At 43.6% G+C, this 10889-nt stretch overlaps 1 long non-coding RNA gene across 1 annotated transcript; it reads right to left on the bottom strand.

The window, feature by feature from the left end:
- Positions 1 to 3138: 3138 nt before the first annotated feature.
- LOC127932244 (uncharacterized) lies at positions 3139 to 10466 on the bottom strand. The gene is made up of 3 exons (XR_008144649.1): positions 9581 to 10466; positions 9018 to 9224; positions 3139 to 5709 (listed from the first exon to the last, which is right to left on the bottom strand). It is a non-coding gene; the product is annotated as an uncharacterized LOC127932244 (long non-coding RNA).
- Between the last annotated feature and the right edge of the window lie 423 nt (positions 10467 to 10889).

Genomic DNA, 10889 nt, shown 5'->3' with positions numbered 1-10889 from the left:
ATGTCAGGGCAAAAACCAGGCCATGAGGTGGAAGGAATTGTCCGTAGAGCTCTGAGGCAGGATTGTGTCGAGGCACAGATCTAGGGAAGGGTACCAAAAAATGTCTGCTGCATTGACTGTCCCCATGAACACAGTGGCCTCCATCATTCTAAAATGGAAGAAGTTTGGAACCACCAAGACACTTCCTAGAGCTGGCCGCCCAGCCAAACTGAGCAATCAGGGAATTGCTCGGGGGATTGCACAATTCCAGTAACCTCCAAACAAGCTTCAGTGCCATACAACGCTCCTTCCGTGGCCTCCAACTGCTCTTAAACACCAGTAAAAATAAATGCATGCTTTTCAACCGTTCGCTGCCCGCACCCGCCCGCCCGACTAGCATCACTACTCTGGACGGTTCTGACTTAGAATATGTGGACAACTACAAATAACTAGGTGTCTGGCTAGACTGTAAACTCTCCTTCCAGACTCATATTAAACATCTCCAATCCAAAATTAAAGCTAGAATCGGATTCCTATTTCGCAACAAAGCCTCCTTCACTCACGCCGCCAAACATACCCTCGTAATAATACTGACTATCCTACCGATCCTCGACTTCGGCGATGTCATCTACAAAATAGCTTCCAACACTCTACTCAGCAAACTGGATGCAGTCTATCACAGTGCCATCCGCTTTGTTACCAAATCACCTTATACCACCCACCACTGCGACCTGTATGCTCTAGTCGGCTGGCCCTCGCTACATATTCGTCACCAGACCCACTGGCTCCAGGTCATCTATAAGTCTATGCTAGGTAAAGCTCCACCTTATCTCAGTTCACAACACCCACCCATAGCACACGTTCCAGCAGGTATATCTCACTGATCATCCCCAAACCCAACACCTCATTTGGCCGCCTTTCCTTCCAGTTCTCTAAATAAAAGTTGGAGACTTTTATTTCCCTCACCAACTTTAAACATCAACTAGCTGAGCAGCTAACTGATCACTGCAGCTGCACATAGTCCATCTGTAAATAGCCCACCCAATCTACCTACCTCATCCCCGTACTGTTTTTATTTGATTTACTTTTCTGCTCTTTTGCATGCCAGTATCTCTACTTGCACATCATCATCTGCTCATTTATCACTCCAGTGTTAATCTGCTAAATTGTAACTATTCCTATGGCATATTTATTGCCTACCTCCTCATGCCTTTTGCACACACTGTATATGGACTTTCTTTTTTCTACTGTGTCATTGATTTGTTTATTGTGTTATTGGCTTGTTTATCGTTTACTCCATGTGTAACTCTATGTTGTTGTCTGTGTCACACTGCTTTACTTTATCTTGGCCAGGTTGCAGTTGCAAAATAAAATAAATAAACATCACAGAAAAATATTACAATATTTTGTTTACATTTTGTGAAAAATATTACAATTACTGCAATCAAAATCCAAACACTTTCGCAAGCCCAAACTTAGGCCGACATGTTTGAAACACTTGCAGGAGTTTGATATCACTTTTGACATAAGCTGCATCCCTTCTAGCCACAACCCTGTGTGTGACAAACTCAATATTCACCCTTGGGTGTCAATAAAGTTGATTAAATTGTAGGTCAGATGTAGCTCAGATGTCAGATGTAGATGGTCAGTGGGCTCCTATGTCTTTGCCAGTGGGCTCTCTATCTAACTCTATGGTCTCCTACCAAAGGGCTGCCCAGCGGCCATGTTGTTGCCGCTGTTGCTCCCAGCCAGCAGTTCTAGTCTGCTCTGGGATCAGCTCTCACCTCTCCTTTGCCCGCCTCTTTAATCTCTGCCATTAACACCAGGAGGCCGCACAGTGATGACCCTGACGAGGAATGTGACAAGTCACATTTTCACATAAATATTCCAACGATGTCAAAGGGAGATTTGAGCTAAGATTTGAGTTACAAGCATAGCTCCCCAGATAAAGCCCTAAACACACACAAAAACAACACCCGGTGGTGATCCGCTCTGACTTTTGCATGTCAGGATCCCATTTGCAGCTCTGGGAAGCATCCCCTCCTGTTCGCAGAGGTCAAGTAAAATAACATGTGAGAGCAGATATGTAAAGTCACTCGATATGGATATGTATCCAAATGACAGCAATGTAGGTAAAATACCCCCTGCATTTTCTCTCTCTCTTACTCTTTGTCTCTAGTGGCAGATTCTTTAGGGCTCATGCTTCTGAGCAAAGTAGGAATCCACAGTCGATTCCGGCTCACGGAACAGCAGAGGCAAGATGGCAGCTATGTCAATAACCGACATGCCCTCCACTGACATATACCACCACTGACCTACTCTGCACCCTTTTGTCCAATATTTTGATTAGAAACTATGCATTTCAGAGAGAGGTAGAAGAGATGACCTCGAAACCTTAAAGTGGGGTGTGTGTGTATGTGCGTGTGTGCATGCATGTATTCATGGGTGTGTGCGTGTGCCTGTGTTTATTAACCACTATGTAATTAGCATGAATACACTTAAAAGTGAGTTGTCTATTAAGCTCAGGGACTGAGAACAGTTATGCCAAACCAGGAATCAAAGACTGATTTTAAACCCTAAATTGTCTGCTTGGTTGCTGTTTATGAAAACATCAAACTGGCCTCAGACCAGTGCTTAGGGGCCACAACCCCCTACCAAACACTGTCCTGTTTTGAGTACGAAGGTAGGCTTATATTGAACCAGATATGCCTAATTACAACCCTCGAGGACCAGTGTGATGTTTCATTTAGGCTACACCTAAAGTGCAAAATAAAGCACCTAAAGTGCAGAGTAAAGTGCAGAGTAAAGTGCAGAGTAAAGCAGAATAAAATTTATGTTTTGACAAAGTATGAAAGATGGACAGGGTAAAAGAAAAGTAATTTATTTGAGAAAAGTAGAGAAGAAATGGAGAGAAGAGGGAGAAAAGGGACAGTAAATGGAGAAGAGGTAGAAAATGGAGAGGAAATGGAGAGAAGAGAGAGCAGAAATGGCTATGGAAGTAGGCCAAATAAGAATTGATGGCAATTGATCAGACATGAATTAGCCATTGGTCTTGCCACTGCTGTCGAGAAGATATGTAATCACCCACCTCTTTGGCCTGGGCTTTTTGACAACCTTCATCTGATGATCGAACCTTCATGGTCCAGGGGAATCTGCAGCCTTGTCTTGAGCTCATCAGATGGACTGAAGCTCCTAACGTAGTCCTCTGGCTGCAAGTCTGGAGGTCACTAAAGCCTCCCATCTGATCTCTTCGGTAACTTCTTTCACAAAACTGATCCGCCTCTCTATGTCATCCAAAAGTTTGAGTAACAACCATAAGACCCGCACCTCTGATAGGCTTCTACATCATTATTCATGAAGCTGACAATTTATCTAACCATGTTATCATGTAGAGCTATGAGGTTGTTATTTCCCGCTGAGAAACACCATGTGTCGCCGAACAGCTCAATTTTCTTCAAGGATGTGATTTTCCTCCTGACTGGTCCAAATACCGGCCAGCCCAAGTTGGTGTTGGGTGGCCACTCTATTATCCTCTTTAGCTCCTTTGGCTTCTCTAGTTCCTTGGGTTCTCTAGTTCTTTGGCTTATGTTGCTCCTGGAGCTTTTATTGCACCTGACATCTGTCAGGTCAGAGACAAATATTTCCTATCAGTTCCTCATACCTAGTGTTGCAAAGGAAGGGAATATTTTTGGAAACTACCAGAGTTTAGTAACTTTCACGTTTTGGGGGGAATTTTATAAGATTACATTTTATACAATTGGGTACTTCAGATTATCACAGTGTCTTATCGCTGGCCCTCTGTGTGGCCTTATCATATGTCAAATATAACAAACAATCAAATGTATTTATTTGAAATTGTGTTTTTTTCCCATTGGATAAAAGTAGAGACTCAGAGCTACAAAATTGTATATCATACTGGTTGCTCATACTGAGGAACCATGGGAGAGTAATTCTGCTTTGAAAGTTGATAAACTTGTAAACTCACTTTTGAGAAAATGGCCTTGAATGTTTTGGTATCTATTGAAGAGCTCCTCTTTGTCTACACCTATTCAGCATCGTTCACACCCTCTTAATCTTCAGCCCCACCCATCTTGTTTCGCCCTCGGAGTGGTCAGAGTCCACACTTGATGCTCTGGCCGATGATTTGTTTACCCGCTGTATGTTCATTCATGAAAACAGCCGAACCAGCCCTGCTGGCAACAATTTCATTACACTTCTTTGCAGATGTTTACTGACACCGGCCATATTCAACACGTGATGTACACTTTAGCTTAAGACATGTAGCGAGCTAGGTAAACAATGAACCTAACTAGGTAAAAAAAAAAGTAAAATCACATACGCCATGTAATGTTAGCTAACGAGCCAGCCAGCTAACATTAGCTAGTTAAACAACAAGCAAACAGCTGTGGGATACGAATAACAACGTCAGCTAGGGAGCCAGCCAGCTAACATTAGTTAGCTAGCTAACAGTACACTTTGCTTAAGACATGTAGCTAGCTAGCTAGGTAAACAATTAGCCTAGCTAGGTAAACAACATGTAAAATCACACGTCATGTAACGTTAGCTAACGAGCCAGCCAGCTAATGTTAGCTAGTTAAACAACAATGAACATAGTGACAAATCATGTCTTTACTACACTGCATGAATATGCTGGGAGCTAACATTGTTATTATTATTCATTTTAAAGCAAGTCTGATTGATGCACCTGTGCGTCAATCTAAGTAAGATATTTAAAAAATCCCAAGTCAGTTTAAGCATGGGCTGCGTCTCAATCCACCAGAGACAGCAGGGGGAGGCGAACGCTGGCTGTCCTCTTATAACAGGACAACCTGCCAGGCAATACAAATAATATATACCCAGCTCAAAACAAACAGAAAGGAGTGTGACGGCAGACATTACGCAATTCAGAGTAAGAGGTAACAAAATTCACATTGATGCTATTAAATGAATCCAACATATTTGTAATGAATATGGACCTCTGCTATGGAGATATAATGTTACATGAAGGTTGGCTAAACACACTGTCACTGTAGAAAATAATGCACATAACCTGCACTTGCCTATTCCTCCAGGGAAGCTTCACATTGTAGTGACTCGTAAAAAGATGTGCAGCAGCTGGCAGGTAGTCCAGCGTGGTCATCAGATCTCTGTATTTTTAACCCAGCTCCTCCTCACAATCAATCAAATTAATTTATAAAGCCCTTTTTACTTCAGCCGATGTCACAAAGTGCTATACAGAAACCCAGCCTAAACCCCATACAGCAAGCAATGCAGATATAGAAGCACATGGCTAGGAAAAACTCCCTAGAAAGGCAGGAACCTAGGAAGAAACTGAGAGAGGAACCAGGCTCTGAAGGGTGGCCAGTCCTCTTTTGGCTGTGCCGGGTGGAGATTATAACAGTAAGATGTTCAAAAGATCATAGATGACCAGCAGGGTCAAATGATAATAATCACAGTGGATGCAGAGGTTGCAACAGGTCAGCAGCTCAGGAGTAAATGTCATTTGGCTTTTCATAGCCGATCATTCAGAGTTAGAGACAGCAGGTGAAGTAAAGAGAGTCGTAAACAGCAGGTCCGGGACAAGGTAGCACGTCCGGTGAGCAGGTCAGGGTTCCATAGCCGCAGGCAGAACAGTTGAAACTGGAGCAACAGTACAACAAGGTTTACTGGGGACAGCAAGGAGTCATCGGGACAGGTAGTCCTAAGGCATGGTCCTAGGGCTCAAGTCCTCTGAGAGAAGAGAAAAAGAAAGAGAGGGAGAATTAGAGGGAGCATACTTAAGTTCACACAGGACACCGGATAAGACAGGATAAATACTCCAGATATAACAGACTGACCCTAGCCCCCCGACACAAACTATTGCATAATTACTGGAGGCTGAGACAGGAGGGGTCCGTCCGACTATATCCCCGGAGGAGGCCAATCAGGCCGGATATAACCCCACCCACTTTGCCAAAGCACAGCCCTCACACCACTAGAGGCCTTGTCTCAGGGTAGTAAGTTGGTGGTTATAGCCCACAAAGATCTCCCCACATGTCAAGAACCCGAGGGGGGCGCCAACCCGGACAGGAAGACCACGTCAGAGACTCAACCCACTCAAGTGACGCACCCCTCCTAGGGATGGCATGGAAGAGCACCAGTAAGCCAGTGACTCAGCCTCCATAATAGAGTTAGAGGCAGAGAAATCCCAGTAGAGAAAGGGGAACTGGCCAGGCAGAGACAGCAAGGGTGGTTCGTCGCTCCAGTTCCTTTCCGTTCACCTTCACACCCCTGGGCCAGACTACACTCAATCATAGGACATACTGAAGAGATGAGTCTTCAATAAAGACTTAAATGTCGAGTCTGTCATATGGATAGGCAGATCATTCCAAAAAATGGAGCTCTATAGGAGAAATCCCTGCCTCCCGGGCTTTGCAAATAGTCTGGCTAGCCATTTAATTAGATGTTCAGGAGTCTTATGGCTTGGTGGTAGAAGCTGTTAAGAAGCCTTTTGGACCTAGACTTGGCACTCCGGTACTGTTTGCCATCCAGTAGCAGAGAGTACAGTCTATGACTAGGGTGGCTGGAGTCTTGAACAATTTTTAGAGCCTTCCTCTGACACCGCCTGGTATAGAGGTCCTGGATGGCAGGAAGCTTGGCCCCAGTGATGTACTGGGCCATATGCATTATCCTCTGTAGTGCCTTGCGGTCGGAAGCCGAGCAGTTGCCATACCAGTCAGGATGCTCACATGGTGCAGCTGTAGAAGTTTTTGAGGATCTGAGGACCCATGCCAAATCTTTTCAGTCTCCTGAGGGGGAATAGGATTTGTCGTGCCCTCTTCACAACTGTCTTGGTTAGGGTTGCACATTTTGGGGAATATACAGAGGTGGAAACTTTCCGTGGGTATTAACGGAAATATATGGAAATTATTATATTTTACCTTTATTTTACTAGGCAAGTCAGTTAAGAACAAATTCTTATTTTCAATGACGGCCTAGGAACAGTGGGTTAACTGCCTGTTCAGGGGCAGAACAACAGATTTGTACCTTGTCAGCTCGGGATTCGAACTTGCAACCTTCGGTTACTAGTCCAACGCTCTAACCACTAGGCTACCCTGCCGCCCGGAAATATATGCAAATTAATATTAATACCATTTAAAATGTAGATGTTTTTTGCATTGGATATGTTTACCATATCATATGGAGACAGAAACATAAACCTTTGACCTTATCATAAGTAGACATAATTTCAAATGATTAAATCCTTCCAATAGGAATTTTTTTTAATTATTTAGTTACGAAATGAACTTTAATTAGATGAGTTGACTTTTCACATGGGATGATTTCATTGAACAACCAAAGAAAGGGAATATTGAATGATTCCAAATGATCCATCGCATCTCCCAAAAATGTTTTCAAACATACATCTGTAAAATGATCATCTAGAAACTAAAGCTTTGGTTGTCTTCCTCTCAGGCTTCCATGACTTCTCCCTGGACCTCCTCAATGTCCATCTCTTGAACATCAGACCGAGGCCTCATCTTCACTGTCAATTTACAACCATGTTGAGGATGGCTCGTTGTCAGGCTCAAAAGTCTCATATTTGCCCGGACGGCCACCAATTTTTCAATCCTTCTATTGGTCAGCCTGTTGTGTGCGTTGGTGTGTGTGTTCCCAAACAAGGGCCAGTTGTGCTCTGAGGCGACTGATGTTGATGGGATTTGGAGGATGATGGAAGCAACAGGGGAAAGAGCCTCAGTTCCACAAAGTCCCTTCCACCAGGTGGCTGATAAGATATGTTAGCACGACTGCCATATTGCATCTCCATCCCAATGCCCTTGCTTGGAAGTGTACTTCGCCAGACTGCGAAAAACCTTGCCCTCATCCAGGCATTATTTTCCTCCATATTCCATCCAGTTTGTTTTATTTTGTAATAGATTACATTAGATCGTTCTTGAATAAGTTCTGATTTGGACCATATAGATCTCTTTTTCGTCCACTATCATATTCAAAAGATCCACCTTCCTTGCAAAACATTCTTGACTATTTGCATATTCAGATCGAAATGTTGATCAATATCATCACACCTTTTGAATTCCTTTGAAAATTATTTCACCACTCCATTCCCTTTTCCACGCAGCTTCATCTAAGGATGTAGAGTGGGTTTCCTGTAAACGGTATATGTTATATTCCTTTTCTTTTAGCCACGTAAAGACTGCCCTTCTTGACACCATGCCATCCTCCAAAAATCTTCACCTCAATGTGCGTGCAGATGCACTCACACCTGCCTGCTGCCATTTCTGAGCAAGCTGGTGGTGCCCCGATCCCGCAGTCGAATAAACTTTAGGAGACGGTCCTGGGGCTTGCTGGACTTTCTTGGGTACCCTGAAGCCTTCTTCATAACAATTGAACCACTCTCCTTGAAGTTCTTGATGATCCGATAAATGGTTGATTTAGGTGCAATCTTACTGGCAGCAATATCCTTGCCTGTGAAGCCCTTTTTGTGCAAAGCAATGATGACGGCACGTGTTTCCTTGCATGTAACCATGGTTGACAGAGGAAGAACAATGATTCCAAGCACCACCCTCATTTTGAAGCTTCCAGTCTGTTATTCGAACAATCAGCATGACAGAGTGATCTCCAGCCTTGTCCTCGTCAACACTCACACCTGTGTTAACGAGAGAATCACTGACATGATGTCAGCTGGTCCTTTTTGTGGCAGGGCGGAAATGCAGTGGAAATGTTTTTGGGGGGATTCAGCTCTTCCCCTTGCTTATTGTAAACATAGATAAACATGTAGACAAAGACAGAAAAGTTAGACAAAAAAAAACATTAAATTATAGAAAGGTTCTCGACAATAGAGGGGAAAGAGGGAGAGAAGAGAGAAAGATCAATTGTGTATGTGTAAGTCTGTATGTGTAAGCGAGCATGTAATTGAGTGTGTGTGTGTGTGTTCAAATCAACATCATAGTGTTTCTGATATTTTTACAGTTCCCATACTTTTTCCCCCGTTAACTGACATTCCCGTAGAATTTAGTTCAGCCATGTCACGTTCTGACCTTAGTCACCTTCCTGGTGTAAGTCGGGCAGTTGTTGTTGCCATTCTGTACCTGTCCCGCAGGTGTGATGTTTGGATGTACCGATCCTGTGCAGGTGTTGTTACACTGGGCTCTCCCTGTAGCACTGTCTTGGGCGTGTCACAGTACGGACATTGCAATTTATTGCCCTGGCCACATCTGCAGTCCTCATGCCTCCTTGCAGCATGCCTAAGGAAGGTTTACGCACATGAGCAGGGATCCGGGGCATCTTTCTTTTGGTGTTTTTCAGAATCAGTACAAAGGCCTCTTTAGTGTCCTAAGTTTTCATAACTGTGACCTTAATTGCCTACCTGTCTGTAAGCTGTTAGTGTCTTAACGACCGTTCCACAGGTGCATGTTCATTAATTATTTATGGTTCATTGAACAAGCCAGGGAAACAGTGTTTAAACCCTTTACAATGAAGATCTGTGACGTTATTTGTATTTTTACGAATTATCTTTGAAAGACAGGGTCCTGTAAAAGGGACACTTATTTTTTTGCTGAGTCAATAAATTGTTTGTCCACAATGAGAAAGGTACGCTTACCGCTCTCCCTCTGTTGCCTCTGTACAGGATACAGCCTCTTGTGAAGTTTGTTTGTCTCTCGTGGAAATTGGTCATTGAGACAGAATTTGGTCCCTTTTAGCTCCCTTTCTCTGCTTTTGATCAACTCCCTTTTATGGTAGTGTTCAAATTTTGCGATGATAGGTCTGGGACCCTTGGTCTTTTTGCTCCGAGCTCCAAGTCTGTGTACAGTGTGGAAAGTCACCTTGTTTACAGTCTCTAGAGGAGGTTTCAAGGCGGAATGCATGAATTATCTGATCGCCCCCTCTGGGTTATTGGATGTGTCCTCAGGAATCCCAGAAAATATTAGATTTTCACGTTTGCTACAGCTTTGTATATCTAGTAGACTCCTTTATCGCCCTGTTTTCCCTGAGTAGACAATCCATGTTGGAATTGAGGGTTTTTACCTTGGTTGTGAGTGCCTTGCTCTCTCCATGGAGCGAGATAATTTCACTCTGGCTAAACTCCAAACTCCCCCTCAGCCCTGCTACCATCTCACACAACTTTTCAAGTGTTGCATGGATTCCAGCGAGTACTAGCCTCTACTTCAATGCTAAGTAAATTGTCCGTGTCTGTAGATGAGTCTGTCTTTCTTTTTTTTGTCGGGTTAAGAGTTCTTTTGTGAGGTAGCCGGGTCTTTCCACAATGGAGTATGTTGTTCCTCCATAGTATAAAGCTGTTGATTTCTCGTCGATTTCCCTCAGGATCTCATTAGTTTCCAGGTTGGCTCTGAACTGCAACCAGTTGTTTACAAATGTTTTTAATGATGCCTCTTTTCCACGACGACCGAAGGTGTAATCCTGAGTTACAAAATGCAACAAAGTTGCTTTCGCTGTTTTGTTTGTAATCAACAGGCTGCTCCGTGAACTCTCGCGTCAACATCCTTGACTCTCCCAGCTGCATACGCCCTCCTCCTGTCTGCATACAGTATGCCCTCTTTTGTAATGTTACCATAGAAAATAGCTCATGCTAGCTAACACCATGTGGTTGATACCATTTCATTGACTCCATTCCAGCCATTACTATGAGCCATCCTTCCCTCAGCAGCCTCCACTGCATTCGACACACAGATGTCGTATGGTGTCTATGATTCAAGTTCGTTTTTTGTCCCATACTGCTTCATGTGACTGTATTTCCACGCTTATACACAGTACCAGAACAATTATCCATATTTGCACATACAGACATCATGTAGGTAGAGTACAAAATCAGAAGGCCATGCACCTGTGGGTGGAAATTCCCCCACTGTGGGTCAGGGGTGTGGCTTTTTCCTTATTGCTTGATTTGAATA

This window comes from Oncorhynchus keta, chromosome 10 (assembly GCF_023373465.1).
Source record: "Oncorhynchus keta strain PuntledgeMale-10-30-2019 chromosome 10, Oket_V2, whole genome shotgun sequence".
NCBI classification, from domain to species: Eukaryota; Metazoa; Chordata; class Actinopteri; order Salmoniformes; family Salmonidae; genus Oncorhynchus; species Oncorhynchus keta.
This window is presented reverse-complemented; position numbering and strand designations above follow the sequence as displayed.